At 41.6% G+C, this 14920-nt stretch overlaps 1 long non-coding RNA gene across 2 annotated transcripts in view; it reads right to left on the bottom strand.

Annotated features, from left to right (window-relative positions):
- The window catches only part of LOC128102620 (uncharacterized), a 59523-nt gene that overhangs the window by 43900 nt on the left and 703 nt on the right, over positions 1–14920 (bottom strand). For both annotated transcript variants that reach the window (XR_008215470.1, XR_008215469.1), the window contains exon 2: positions 3868–3959. This is a non-coding gene — a long non-coding RNA (uncharacterized LOC128102620). The remainder of the gene's footprint in view (positions 1–3867; positions 3960–14920) is intronic.

The following is a 14920-nucleotide window of genomic DNA, read 5'->3' as shown; positions in this document are numbered from 1 at the left end:
TACTTAGTTTGTTGTCTCTACTGCACGGTCACTGGAAGACTGGTTCCTGAATTTGAGTCAGTTAATGTCATGACAGCATGCAGCAGATGGCTGACATCCCTGAAAAACAGCACCGTCTTAACCACTGGAGCAGAATGAAGATGTCTCACTGTTGGTCCCATTAGCCATCATTTTTTGTCTTTCCTTGAATTTTCAGGAAAGTTTGTAATAATCCTTATCAGTGGGCTGGGGAGATATTTAGGTTGGCTAAGGGTTTGCTGCATGACCATGAAGGGCTGAATATGGATCCGCTTAAACCCACCAGAAATTCCAGACGTAGTGAGTACCTATGGGCTCAGTACCAGGGAGGAGCCGAACAAGGATTCCTAGGGATTGCTGCTGCCTGCAAGTCTAGCTGAATCAGCAAACTCCATCTTCAATGAGGTTGTCTCACAAAATATAGCTAAGAGTGGTTGAAAAGGATCTTGACTGTGGGCCTCTGGTCTCCACACATATGTAAACATACATTTACATACATATGCATGCGCACAAACGTATACACACAAACACAGACAAGAAATAGAACAATAAACACTCTCCCATCACATTGAGGCAGAATTCTGTGATCACAAAAAGTAATCCTGTGGTTGATATATTATGCGCCCCAATAAACTTATCTGGGGGTCAGAGACCCTATATTAAACATAGGTTTAGGCAGTGGTAACACAGGCCTTTACTCCTAGCACTCAGGAGGCAGCGATCCATCTGGATCTCTGTGAGTTCAAAGCCACACTGGAAACAGCCAGGCATGGCGACACAAGCCTTTAATCCCAGGAAATGATGGCAGGAAGCAGAGAGGTATATAAGGCGTGAGGACCAGGAACTAGCTTTTTAATCTTTTAGGCTTTTGAGCAGCATTTCAGCTGAGATCCATTTGGGTGAGGACACAGAAGCTTTCAGTTTGAGGAAACAAGATCAGCTGAGGAATTGGCGAGGTGAGGTTGGCTGTGGCTTGTTTTGTTTCTCTGATCTTTCAGCGTTCACCCCAATATCTGGCTCCCAGGTTTGTTTTTATTAATTAAGACCTTTTAAGATTCATGCTACACAATCCAATGAATTAAGACTTCTCAAAGTGAATCAAACCCTAGTTTAATTTTGGTCATAAATATTTGCTTTGAAGTTATTCGTGATTTTTGTCATCTAAAACTCTGACCAAAAGTCACAATTTGAGGACTGTAATGCCACTATACTTCGTGGGTTACAGTGAGGAGCTTTGCTTATATGACCTTTTCAATATTCTGTTATTTGCTTGACTGATCCTCAAGATCTTTTGTGTTTACAGAATTACTGTTTATAGTACACAAACAGAATGAATGAGCACACCAAACTCTACAGAAGAAACTTCTAAGTGGGGGAACTGGCCTCAACTATCTGTCAGGGACATGAGGCCATTGTCCCTTCTCTCTTGTTAAACAGCTGGAAATGAAGTTCATTCTAAGAATTGGAAGTACTGGTCACGTGAGAAAGACCCTGAGAAGAGTTTACAGGGCAGTGTACTGCATGTGTGCTGGAGGCACAGTGATGGAGGCCTTTCCCTACCTTTCAGCATCACATCCAACTGTCAAAATCCCTGAAGCCTGAGAATTCTGACTTTGCACCAATTTAAGTATATGTCATAAAAACATTTAACATTTATTGAGGTGTTTTCTATACCAGGCAAAAGGTTGAGTCTACAACACAGGTCATGTTATTCTCCTAATAATTTGTTGAGGTGTATTCAATTACATAGAAGGATTTTTTTTTTCAAGACGGGGTTTCTCTGTGTAGCCTTGGCTGTCCTGAAACTCATTCTGTAATCCAGGCTAGCCTCAAACTCAGCGATCTCCCTGCCTTTGCCTCCCAAGTACTGGGATTAAAGGCATGTACCACCATGCCCAGCTTACATGTGAAGAACTTAAGAGTCACTGAAGTTAGGTCACTAAACAGTAAAGCTGGAATTTTAACCCTGTTTATCTGACACCACTCTCCAAGGTCATCATCAAAATGTCCCATTCTGATTTCCTAAGAGTGTAAGCATCTGACAGCCCTGTCGCTGACTCTCTGGATCCATCACTGTGTTTATATTCTGTGCTGCTGCAGCCAGGGGCCCATTCATTCCTGTGGGATGCAGACTCTTCTAACATATGATGTTGCATAGGGAACTTCCTAGCAGTTTGTGCAGTTTTTCTTAAAACAATGCTAAAATTTGAGTTCTTATACAATTCTACTTTCCTGCTCTTTCACAGGAGTCCTGGCCTAAAGGTTCCCTTTGACTATTCCTGATATCTTCCCTTTCTACTTTAAAGTACTTTCCTCCAACATCTTTCTTGTACATCTAAGTGTGTGTTAGCATCTGCTTCTTGGAAGGTTCAGAGACTATGCCATCCATGCTTTGTTTTGGAGATGAGCATAAAACTCTAGCCTCATCTACTCATGCAAGAGCTAAGTGGGGCCTACTAGAGACATTTTGGATTGGTGTCCTAGTTCCATTTCCGTTTCCATTTCTGTGATAACATACTGACCCAAAGCAACTTAGGGAGAAAGGGTTTATTGGAGCTTGTCATTCCAGGTTATAGTCCATCTCTCAGGGAAGTAGAGTGGCAGGAGCTTGAAGCAGCTAGTCACATCATATCTACTGCCAAGACTAAAGAGAAAGGAGTTCATGCAGACTTAGCGCTCAGTTGTTTTTCTCTGGACTTACACTGTCCAGGACCCCAAATCCAGAAATGGTGCCCCTGCTTGCAGGCTGGGTCTTCCCAAATTAATTAAGGCAATCAAGACAATCTTTCACATGCTCACTTCTTGCTTGCTTGTACTCAGCTTGATTTCTATACTCATACAGTTCAGGGTTCCCTGTCTAGGGAATGATACCTCCCACAGTGGGCTGGGTTTCCCACATCAATCAACTTAATTAAGATAATCCCATACAAACATACTTATAGACCAATCCACTGTAAATTATCCTTCATTGAGACCCTTTACCCAGGTGATTCTGGGTTGTATCAAGTTACAAGGCTAACGGTGACAAATTTAAACATCAGTCATCACTCACATGTGAGCGAGTCTATTACTGCCACTCTTGTTGAGTTATTGCTTATTCTGCCATTGTTATTCTGTTTCCTACATGTGAGCACCTGTGCTAAATCACATATGCAATTCTACTAATATAATTAATTAGCAGTATTTTTTATTATAAGAAGAATTAAATTTTTAAAAGTTCAACTTTAAAACTGGAGTTCAACAAAAAAAAATATTGCTTAATATTCAAGAGCTGAACTGAGAGTCTTAAAAGGGATTCTGAACCATCAGAGAACCAGAGAAGTGTGGCCTAGAGAAGGATATATCCGACATAAGTTATTTTTTAAAGTTATGATTGAAGTAAGAAGACAGGAAATAGGTTCAGTTTTCTCTTTAATGCACTGTTTCTTATTAAAAATATATGACTTCCTGCAGGAGTTTGTCTTTAATGCTGATTCCACTCAGCCACCTCACCTTAACTTTTGAAAAATTAATTTATTCTTTGACAATTTCACATATGTGTATAATACATTCTGTTCGCATTTATTCCTCTATCTTTTCTTATTTAAATTTTTAATTTTTCTGAGAATGTCATGCATGAATATTATATTTATATCATCTCCACTCCTCCCTTTTCCTGCTCCAACTGGTCTCATGTCCCCCCTACCCCTTCTTAACTTCATTACTTCTTTTCTTCAATTACTATTGTTTCATATATTCATTTATACATATACATACACACACATATTGTCTTAGTCACTGTTCTATTGCTGAGATACATGATTAAGGCAACTATTATAAGACAAAGCATTTAATTGGGGACTCGCTTACAGTTTCAAAGGTTTAGTCCATTATCATCATGGCAGGAAGCATGGTGGCATGCAGGCACATGCTGGAGCAGCAGCTGAGGACTTTATCCTTATCTGTAGGCAGAGAAAGAGACTTTGAGTTTGGCATGGGCTTTTGAAACCTCAAAGTCCACTCCTAGTAAAACATTTCTTCCAACAAGGTCACACCTTTTAACCCTTCTAATCCTTTCAAATAATGCCACTCCCTGAGGACTCAGCATTCAAGTATATGAATGTATGGGAGCCATTCTTATTCAAACCACAACATTCCACTCCTTGGGCCCCATAAGCTTGTAGCCCCGTATCATAATGCAAAAATGTATTCAGTTCAATTTCAAAAGTCCCCATAGTCTATCACAATCACAACACTGTTTAAAAGTCCAAAGTTCAGAGACTCTTCTGAGACTCAAGGCAATCTCTTAATTGTAACTGTAACTGTTAGCATTCAGACCCACCCCTGGCCTGCGAGTGCCCTGACAATGTCATCTTACATAAAGTCTTCTTTAAGAAAAACCTTCTCCTCCTTCTCCCTTCCTTCCTCTCTCGCCATGAGGTAGCATGCGCCCCTCCTTTCCTTTTCACTTTCTCTTTTTCTTCTCCTCTCCTCAGACCCTGCCCATTTTCTCTTTCTCCCCCCTCCCTTTCACCCTTTCCCCTTAATAAAACTTTCCTCGAGGGTGCCAAGTCAAGTCTGCATGGTGTGAGTGACTTTCCACTTGTGCCCCCTTGGCCGCTGCCCACCGTGTTTGGATGGCCTGTCTCCCTCACCCACCATGGGGCACCAGGATCCACCTGCCACATCCTCTCTCACACTGTTTTACAAAATTGGTGCTGTGTTTGTGCTCAACAGAGGCCCTCCTGGCACTTTCTCCTGCCTGCTGGCAGTCTGAGACACACTAGGACCCCTGGAACCTTCAACAATCACTTCAGCCAACATAGGAATAATCAATAAGCCCCCACTTCTGGCCATTTCGCGCAAATGAGGACTTGTCTCCTCTTGATCATGGTTTCTCGCCTCACATAAGTTCTGGTACTGGACAAACAAGTGTCCCTTGGGCTTAGCTGCCCTTTGGCCCCTGCTCTCTATTTGCTGAAACATTGCAGCACCCTGTGCCCCCTAGTCTCTCAGACCTCAGCATCCTTTGGGCCCCTGCTCTGTGTCTGATAATCGCTCAGCAGCTTGCGCCCTAATTAATTCTGCCTCAATTGTGGGAAATAAACCTTCTGCCAGCAATCCAGTAGAATCAAGGATTCTTGGGCTATACACTCCCGTCTCTCTCTCTCTCTCTCTCTCTCTCTCTCTCTCTCTCTCTCTCTCTCTCTCTCTCTCTCTCTCTCTCTCTCTCTCCCTCCCTCCCTTTCCTCTCTCCCTCCCTTTCTCCCTCTCTCCTGCCTCCTGTTGCTGGAGATGCAACTGGTTGGTCTCCCATTGCTGCCTCCCACCCTGTCTATGGCTTAGTCTGTCTTGCTTTCGCTCAAACTGTCTCATTCTTCTGTCTCTGTCTGCTCCCTTACTCCTGTGGCCACTGCTGATTTGCTTTCTCACTCCTGTGGCCATCACCACCAGCACTGGGACTGACAATGCCTGCTGCCTGTATTGTGCTGCCTGTATTGTGCTGCCCCATACGAGCAGTGTCCAGGGCCACTGCCTCCACCACTTTGGCAAAAAAAAACATCTTTCATGTTTTCTTTCTGTCAAAAAAAGCCTGTTTCCTATGTGCAGATGGCCACGTATGTGGACATGTGACTGTGTTTCTGACTGATTTCTGAATGCTTGAGATGATCTGTTCCGTGTCTCTTGAAAAACAACAACCACCACAAAAAGTGACCATGTGGGCAGTCACTAGCTTTACAAGCATCCTGAGCTATGGCAGCTCCTTTATGACAATGTAGCGAGATGTCGCTGGTGACTATCTGGTTCTGATTCCAGTTGGAAAGTTTTGTTTGTCTTACTGGAAAGTTTTATCTATTTCTCAAGAAAGTTACGTATGCTGTTCTTTATTGAAAAGCTGGCTCTAGGGTTGGATTATGGTTTTCCTTTTGCTAGACCCAGACATGCTTATTTAAAAGTCACCTCTATGTCACTCTGTCAGTCTGAGCCCCTGGCACAGTGACAGAAAGAAGAAAAACAAAACAGAACAGCCAAAAATTGAATATGATTTATATGAACATTCTGTACCATGAGATTTATAAATTTATTTTGTTAACTATGATTAGAAATCTGTTAAAAAATAAAACTACATAAAAAGTTAAAACTAACAACACTGGGAATTGATAATTTAAAATCTATGAATGGATAAATTTTATAATTTAAGAGTCACCCAGGTGACAATGGCTTTAAAGACATGAAGGGATCATGGAGAACAGCTAAGGGCTGCAAATGTATGGCAGGACTAGAGTTCCAAAGAAAGTCCAGTTGCAGTAGTGGGCCTTAACTGTTAGTTTTTGAAGTGCCAGTGCCAGGTGATAGTCACCACGAAGCACCAGCCACAATGAAATGGAGCAGGCTGAGATCTGGAAATCAGGCTATGTATATGCTGCCAAGGGTGGAACCAAAAAGTGATCCAGACCTCTAAATAAAAAAAAATCAAAAAGATTATGAATGAATCCCCAGATATTGAGCTTTGGAATTGTTGCACTATTAGAGCTTGGTGTTTTCTCCCTCTTAAAATAAAAGAGGATACTTTATTTTGATATTACAGGGAGACATTTGAGAGATTTTAAACCTTTTATTAAGAACAGTTTTTAAGATATTTAAATTTATAAGGCTATGTCCAACTTGTCAGCTCATTTCATATATAAAAATCAAGCCTTACTTTTCTAAAGCTACTAGGTCTCTTGATAAGAAAATGTTCTAAGATATAAAAGTCCATTTTTTGAGGATCTCAAAAAATGATTTAAGATATAAATATTAGTTACACAGATATAAATAGGTGATTTAAATGCTTCAGATTACTTTCCTCTTCTATAATACTGTTATATTAAGATTTCAAAAGTTCAAATTTTAACATTGATAGAATTCTGATACTGTTTGGGTCACAAGCTCAAGATTTTAGATTTTCTTTGGTTGTCTTCCAAATATAAACTTAAAGGTATGAGTCTATTCCTGCTGTTTTACAGATCCATTACCTGCTTTTTCTACAATTTGGATTTCAATACTGATTGGTAATACTAATATATCTAAATCTTTTATGTCCTTTTGTAAAAAGAATTCATATAAGCTTCAGAAGATCAAAAGAAGTCATAAAACTTGGATCTACTTCACAGAGGTCAAAAGGACTCCAGACAAGCACAGCAGTACAGCTTGAGTTTTCCCCACCTGTCTATTCCTGAGGATGGTATTTTTCTCTCTGGAACTCCTCCCCTTCCCAATTACTAAAACTATGGGCCTAAAAGTCCCAAGTAAGTTCATAAATTTTAACTTCTGTTCCTAATTTGAACTTGTCTCTCAACAGGTTTCCACTTGGCTGGCAGACACATCCAAGCATCAATTGCTGACTGCAACCTGGTGCAAATGACCATGAGTTCTGGACTTGCTAAAGGCTGATGTGAACTATCCCAGCCAATGTGATTGTTCCCTGTCTCTAAAGTTGGGTCAGATGCTTCTGACAAATGCTCCATTGCCTAAATTTCCTCCTGACCTTTGACTAGCCTTTCAGCCTTCCTGGGCCCTGATCATCTATGCCCTGTTTCAGCTTGAAGCAACTATAGAAGAGAGTACATCATCCCTGCCCCCAAAACAGGCTAAAAAGGCTAAGTCAAAGAGAAACTCCCTGGCATAGGGCACAAAATGTCTACCTAAAATGCCCATTGACATACTAGGAAACTGGGCCCAGAGCTGTCAATTGATAGATTTAACTAAAATAGTTTTGCAATAAGATAAGACACTTGACCTTCTTTATGCAGAACCAAAGAGGTATTATACAGCCTTAAGAAATTATTATTTCTATGTAAATCATTCAGGATTATAATCTGGTTGTACTCAAAGATCAGACCTACAGGGCCTTAAAATGACAGTAGATGCAGATATCACTGCCCTAGAAAAATTTGTTACACATGGGCTGGAGAGATGGCTCAGAGGTTAAGAGCACCGACTGCTCTTCCAGATGGTCCTGAGTTCAATTCCCAGCACCCACATGGTGGTTCACAACCATCTGTAATGAGATCTGGCACCCTCTTCTGTATACATAATAAATAAATAAATCTTTAAAAAAATTTTTTTACACATTTCTTTTCTCTTTCTATTTTTCTTTTTCTCTTTCTATTTTCTCTTTCTATTTTCCCCTCCTCAGACCCTACCCATTTTCTCTTCCTTCCCCCCTCTCTTCCCCCTTAATAAAACTTTTCATGTGGGTACCACATCAGCATGGTGTGAGTGACTTTCTGCCATGCCCCCTTAGCTGCTGCCTGCCGTGTTTGCATGATGTGTCTCCTTCACCCATAGTGAGGCACCTTGGCTCCACCCATCAAGGCCTCTCGCTGTTTTACAAAAGTAACCCTCCATAAAATCAAAATAAAAAAGCAGATCACATACTTCCAGCACACAATGGCACAGAATTCACATTACTATTCCAAAACAAAAGAAAAGGAACAGAATGAGGGAATAATGAACCAAAGCAAGACCAAAAACCAGCAGGGCAAACTCAAAATTCTACATTTCTATGCCTGATGTCAAAGTACTCTTCAGATCTCCAACTCCTTTCAGCTTTGTTGACTGACTGCAACATACTTCTTTCTCTTAGGCTGGTTCCACACCCAGTCTGCAGCTCTCCTAGGCAGGTACCCCATGGCTCTGACATTTCCAACATCTTGGGTTCTCCAACATAATCTAGGTTTCACCTTCATGGCTTCATGCAATGGCCTCTCTAGACCTCCATGCATGAACACCCTTGACACATGTCTGGCCTCAATGGATTTCCTTATCCATGAAGAGAGATTCTACAACTCCTGTCTTGTATCCTTGACTCTAAAGCTAGTAAATACTGCTGCTTCATGGGGCTGGAACTTGGACCCCTCCTTCAATTACATTAGCATAAGCTTTTTGTTTTTGATGGTTTCCTTCACTGTTTAAGATTTTCTTGCCAGGCGGTGGTGGTGCACGCCTTTAATCCCAGCACTCGGGAGGCAAAGGCAGGTGGATCTCCTTGAGTTTGAGGCCAGCCTGGGCTACAGAGTGAGTTCCAAGAAAGGCGCAAAGCTACACAGAGAAACCCTGTCTCAAAAAAAGAAAAAAATGAAATTAAAAAAAAAAGATTTTCTTGAATTCCTTTTAACATGTTGGAAACTTAGTTGGGTGAGGTCACCACTCCCTTTATTCCATTTAGCATCAGGTTGTGTTTTTTTTTTTTAAGTTTCTTTCACCCTGAGCATTGGACTTAACTTCATTACATTTCTTGGTTCTCCTTTTCTCCTCAAACTGTACATTTTGTATTTCTCTTTGTCCAGTAGGTTCCTTTTCATTATAGATTTGCATAAGAGTGACCACTAATAACCACATGACATAGTCAATACTAGGCTGTCTTAAAATATCCTCTTCCAGTGCCACTAATCCAGCACTTTTCAATTTAGCCTTGGGCAGGTGTTTTTTTTGTGTGTTTTTTTTTTTTGGACAAGGACAGAAAGCAGCCACATTCTTCTCCAAAATGTCACAAGAATAGTCTGTAGGCCATTTACTAATATTCTTCCCCACTGAAACCTCTTGAGCCAGGCCATCACCATCAACATTGCTCTCAGATCCATCTTCCATGCTACTAATAGGATGACCCCATAAACCCCATTTCAAGTGTTCAACTGCTTTTCTAGTCCAGAGTCCCAAAGCCTTCCATATTACCAGAAACATTATGGCTAGGCCTGTTAGAGCAATACCCAACTCTGGGATACCAACTTCTGTTCAAGGTATCGTTATTATCATTGTGATGAAACACCATGACCAAAGAAAGTTGAGGAGGAAAGGGTTTATTTGGCTTACATTCCTCTGGTAGTTTGAATATAATTGTCCCCCATAAGCTCATAGGGAATGGCACTATTGGGAAGTGTGGATTTGTTGGAGTAGGTATGACCTTGTTGGGGGACATATGTCACTATGGAGGCAGATTTTGAGGTCTCATATATGCTCAAGGCACACCCAGTATCTGAGGTTCAAGTTTTGGATTAATTCCATTGGCAGAGGAAATCTCAAAACAGTCTAGTATTGACTCTGTTGTATGGTTATTACTGGTTACTCTTATACAGATTTATAGTGAAAAGGAGAAAGCTGAGAAAGGAAAAATATAAAATGTACAATTTGAGGAGGAAAAGAGCACTAGGAAGTAGAATGGTGTTAAGTTCTGTGTTCAAGGAGACAAACAGATTAAGAAATGGACTAAAGGGAGTGGTGACCTCATTGCAAGATCCCACCCAGCTAAGCTTCCAATTTGTAAGAAGGAATGAAAGAAAAGCTTAAAGCTGAATGTGGTGGTTCACTCAGAAGACAGAGGCTGGCAGATCTCTGAATTTGAAGCTAGCCTGGTCTTTACAGCAAGTTCCAGAACAACCAAGCTTAGGCAGTGAAGATAACCATCAAAACCAGAAAGCTAATGAAGATGTAATTGAATGAGGAGGCATGTTCCAACCCCAGTAAGCAGAACTTGGCAGCTTCAGCCATGTGGTTCTGGCTTCAGAACTGTGGAGCAGATTCAAAAGGTTTCAGAGGAGAAGAACATTAATATGTGGCCTAGAGATTGTTTTTGTGATGAAAAGAAGGGTTATGGAATATTCCTCAGCATCTAAGGAAAGCTACTGAGGTCAGGCATATGTCAGGGATATTCCTGAATGGAGGCCCAGAAAGACCACTATATGAAGCTGTGAAGGAAAAGCCTGGATTGCCTTGGAGATATGAAGACGGTAGAGATGCCAGAGTCATGGAATACCTGCCAAGGAAAGCTACTAATAGGAAGTGGAATCAGCCTAAGAGAAAGAAGTATGTTGAAGTCAACAAAGCTGAAAGGAGCTGGAGATGTGAAGAGCACTTTGACATCAGACATGAAGATGCAGAGTTTGGAGTTTTTCCTGCTGGTTTTAGGTCTTGTTTTGGTTCTGTATTTCTTTACTGTGCTCCCTTCCCTACATTTTAGAATGGTAATGTATAATCCTGTGCCATTCATTACATGGTGGAAGTATGTGATCTGTTTTTGTTTATTTATTTATTTATTTTTTATTTTATAAGGATTACAGTTAAGAGATTGCATGAATCTCAGAAAAGACTTTGAACTTAGACTTTAAAACATTGAGACTGTGATAGATGATGGGGACTTTGAGGTCTGTGGGAGCCCATTTTCAGGTTTCCTAGTAGCTTTATCCAGTAGGTCTGCATAAAGAGGATGACTGGACCATGGGCCTGAGTGCAGATATCTGAGATGGTCTGCATTTGGCTGTGCTGAGGGGAGATCTTTTGCTCCACTCCTTGGCATTTCTTTACATACCCTAGGGCAGAGACAGTCAGGGCCCATTGGAATAGGTTCCAGGCCCTCTCAAGGCTATCCTGAATTTTCTGTTTATCTCCACACTCTAAATCCTTCTATCTAATATTTCTTGCTGCTCTCACTCAAGAGCACTCTGGGAAAATGTGGAGGTGTTGGGTAGCCCCCCCTGCAGAAGTTGGACAAAATAAATTTTGTATTATGATATTCTAAAAGCTTATAGGGGCCAAGGGGTAAAAGGTGGTAGTTTGAATGTAATTGGTCCCAATAGCTATTGGGAGATGATGGCTTTCTGGGAGTAGGTGTGGCCTTTTTGGAGGAAGTGTGTCACTGTGGGGGTGGGCTTTGAGGTCTCATATATGCTTAAGCCATGCTCAGTATCTCAGTTCACTCCTGTTGCCCACTGATCAAGTGGTAGGACTTTCAGCTCCAGCACCATGTTTGCCTGCACTCCACCATGTCCTGCCATGATGATAATGTATTAAAATGCTGAAACTGTAAGCCACCCCAATTAAATGTTTTCCTTTATGAGAGTTGCCACTGTCATGGTATCTCTTCACAGCAATAGAAACCCTAACTAACACACTTTCATATCACTGCCTGTTTTCATTAGGATGTCTATTGCTTCATGATCAAAAAGCAAGTTGAGGAGAAGGGGTTTATTTGGCTTACACTTCTATATCACTGTTCATTAATGAAGGACGTCAGGACAGGAACTCAAACAGGACAAGAACTAGGAGGCAAGAGCTGATGCAGAGGCCATGGAGGGGTGCTGTTTACTGGCTTGCTTCCCATGGCTTGCTCAGCCTGCTTTCTTACAGAACCTAGGACCATCGGCCCGGAGATGACCCACCCACATTGGCTAGGCCCTCTTCTATTAATAACTAATTAAGAAAATGCCTTATAGCCAGATCTTATGGAGGCATATGTTTATATGTAAATTTATATGTAAATTTGACATAAGATTAGCCAGCACAACTGACCCCATGTCAACTTGATACACAAACACATCACTATTAAGGCACATCTTTCCTTTCTTATTCATCTTCAAGATCTCAAATTAAAATATAAACAACTTTAAAAGTCCCACAGTCTTAAAAACTTCAAATACATTAAAATTTCAATCTCTTTAAAATATCCAATCTCTCTAAAAATCCAGTATATCTTCTAAAAGTTCAAAGTCTTTCAAATGTGGGATCCTGCAAAAGTCAAAATTAAATTAAGTACCTTCTTCCAGAGGGAAGAACTAGGGCACAGTCATAATCTGAACCAAGCAAAACCAAACTCCAACAGTATAAACAACCCAATGTCCAATTATCTAGGATTCATTTATGATTCTGGGCTCCTCCAAAGAAGCTTGAGTCACTTCTCCAGCTCTGCCCTCTACAGCATACACAGACTGTCTTCTACTCTCCAGCTGGCTCCACTCCATTGCTGCTGTTGTTCTTGATGGTCATCACATGGCACTGACTTCTGGGATTTTCTGCTGCAACTGGGCTGCACTTTCACCAATAGCCTCTCAGGCTTTCTTCATGGTGCTACGCCTCAATTTCTTCGCATGACCCCTTCAGTCCTGGGCCTTCAACTGCACTGAGGCTGTACCTTCACCAATTGCCTTTCTGGGCCTCTCACAGTGCCAAGCCTCAGCTGCTCTCCATGACCCCTTCATGCCTTCAAAACCAATACCACCTAGGTGACTCTTACATGACTAAGTTTGGCTGTCACTTCTGGAACACAGCTTCTGAGTGCTGAATCTCATGAAATATTTCCCAGATTTCACCTCAATGATGCTGGTCTTTTTTCTTTCTTTCTTTCTTTTTTTTTTTTTTTTGGTTTTTTTGAGACAGGGTTTCTCTGTGTAGCTTTGTGCCTTTCCTGGAACTCGCTTTGGAGACCAGGCTGGCCTCGAACTCACAGAGATCCACCTGCCTCTGCCTCCCAAGTGCTGGGATTAAAGGCGTGCGCCGCCGCCGCTGCTGCTGCCGCCGCCGCCGCCGCCGCCGCCGCCGCCGCCGCCACCACCACCCGGCACTGGTCTTTTCTTAATCACCACTAATTTCTTAGCTCCAGCATCAATTGTCTCAGTAATGCAAAAGTTTCATTTGAACAATGCCAGTCTCTTGTTAATCACTGACTCTTCAGCTCCAGCTAACCAGAATGACAGAATCTTAATTCAAAGTAGCAAGCAGCCCTGATAGAGTCTTTAAACTTCACAAGCCTGGCCTCCATCTTCTGCACTGCTCCCAACATTCTTATCTTCTAAGCTCCTACAAAAAAAAAAAAAAAAAAAAATCCCCCTTAGCTCTCAACACTCAATAACTTTTCTAGCCCAAAGTTCCAAAGTCCTTCCACATTCCCCCTAAAACATGGTCAAGTCTATCACAGCAATACCCCCACTACACTGGAATCAACTTGTTTTAGTTAGGGTTTCTATTGCTGCAACAAAACTTCATGACCAAAAAAAAAAAAAAAAACAAAAACAAAAACAAAAAACAAGTTGGGGCAGGAAGCAGGAACTGTTGCACAGACCATGGAGGAGTGCTGCTTACTGGCTTGCTCTTCATGGCTTATTCAGCCTGCTTTCTTATAGAACCCAGAACCAACTACCCAGGGGTAGAACCACCCACAATGGGATGGGTCCTCCCTCATCAATCACTAATTTAAAAAATGCCCTACAGCTGGAACTTGTGGTGGCATTTTCTCCATTGGAGTTCCCTCCCTTAAATTACCTCTAGCTTGTGTTAACTCTTAGTCCCCAGTTGATAGCTGTTTGGGGAGAATTCAGAAGTGTGGCCTCGGTGGAAGAAGTATGTCACGGGGGGTCAGGCTGTAAGATTTCAAGATTTGTGCCATTTTGAGTTGGCTTTCTCTGCTTTCTATTTGTGGAGCACGATGTGAGCTCTCACCATGCTGCCGTGCTCACTGCCGACGGTGATGGACTCCCCCAGAACATACCTACTGCATCCCTTTGTTGTTTTTATGTCCATGTGTTCCAGGCCGACCATTTGGGATCCGGTAACCTACCAGAGAGCTCATCTCTGGAGAAACCTGATTCTCCCTCTCCCAGTAGTCATTGCCTGTCAGTCTGTCCACCAGCGTTTCTCAACATATGGGTTGCGACCACCAGTCGCATATCCGAGATTTACATTACAGTTATGAAGTAGTGATAAAATAATTTAACGGTGTGTGTGTGGGGGGGGGGATCACCATAACATGAGGAACTGTATTAAAGGGTGACAGCATTAAGAAGGCTGAGGACCAGTGGAGGCCTTTATTGTCTTTTATCCTGCTATTCCCACCAGCTTCCCAAGGTTGCTCCTACCAAGTCCTCATGTCTTTTTGTTTGTTTGTTTGTTTGTTTTGTTTTTAATAACTCACTGGAGAAACAAAATGACTGTATGAAAACATTCCCTACCTAAATTAACTAGTCAGTCCCTGACACTACTAGGTAACACTCTAACAGTGCGTTAATAGAATACAATAAAATAAGAATTCCGTCGCTGTTTTGAGTTTGCATGGGGCGTAAGTAAATGTACATATTATTATACTATGTATTTGAGCACGTTTCCCGACCTAAAA

The sequence above is a fragment of the Peromyscus californicus genome, unplaced genomic scaffold (assembly GCF_007827085.1).
Source record: "Peromyscus californicus insignis strain IS unplaced genomic scaffold, ASM782708v3 Scaffold_7__1_contigs__length_154581171, whole genome shotgun sequence".
NCBI classification, from domain to species: domain Eukaryota; kingdom Metazoa; phylum Chordata; class Mammalia; order Rodentia; family Cricetidae; genus Peromyscus; species Peromyscus californicus.
The sequence above is the reverse complement of the archived record's forward strand: the minus strand, read 5'-3'. Positions and strand labels throughout refer to the sequence as shown.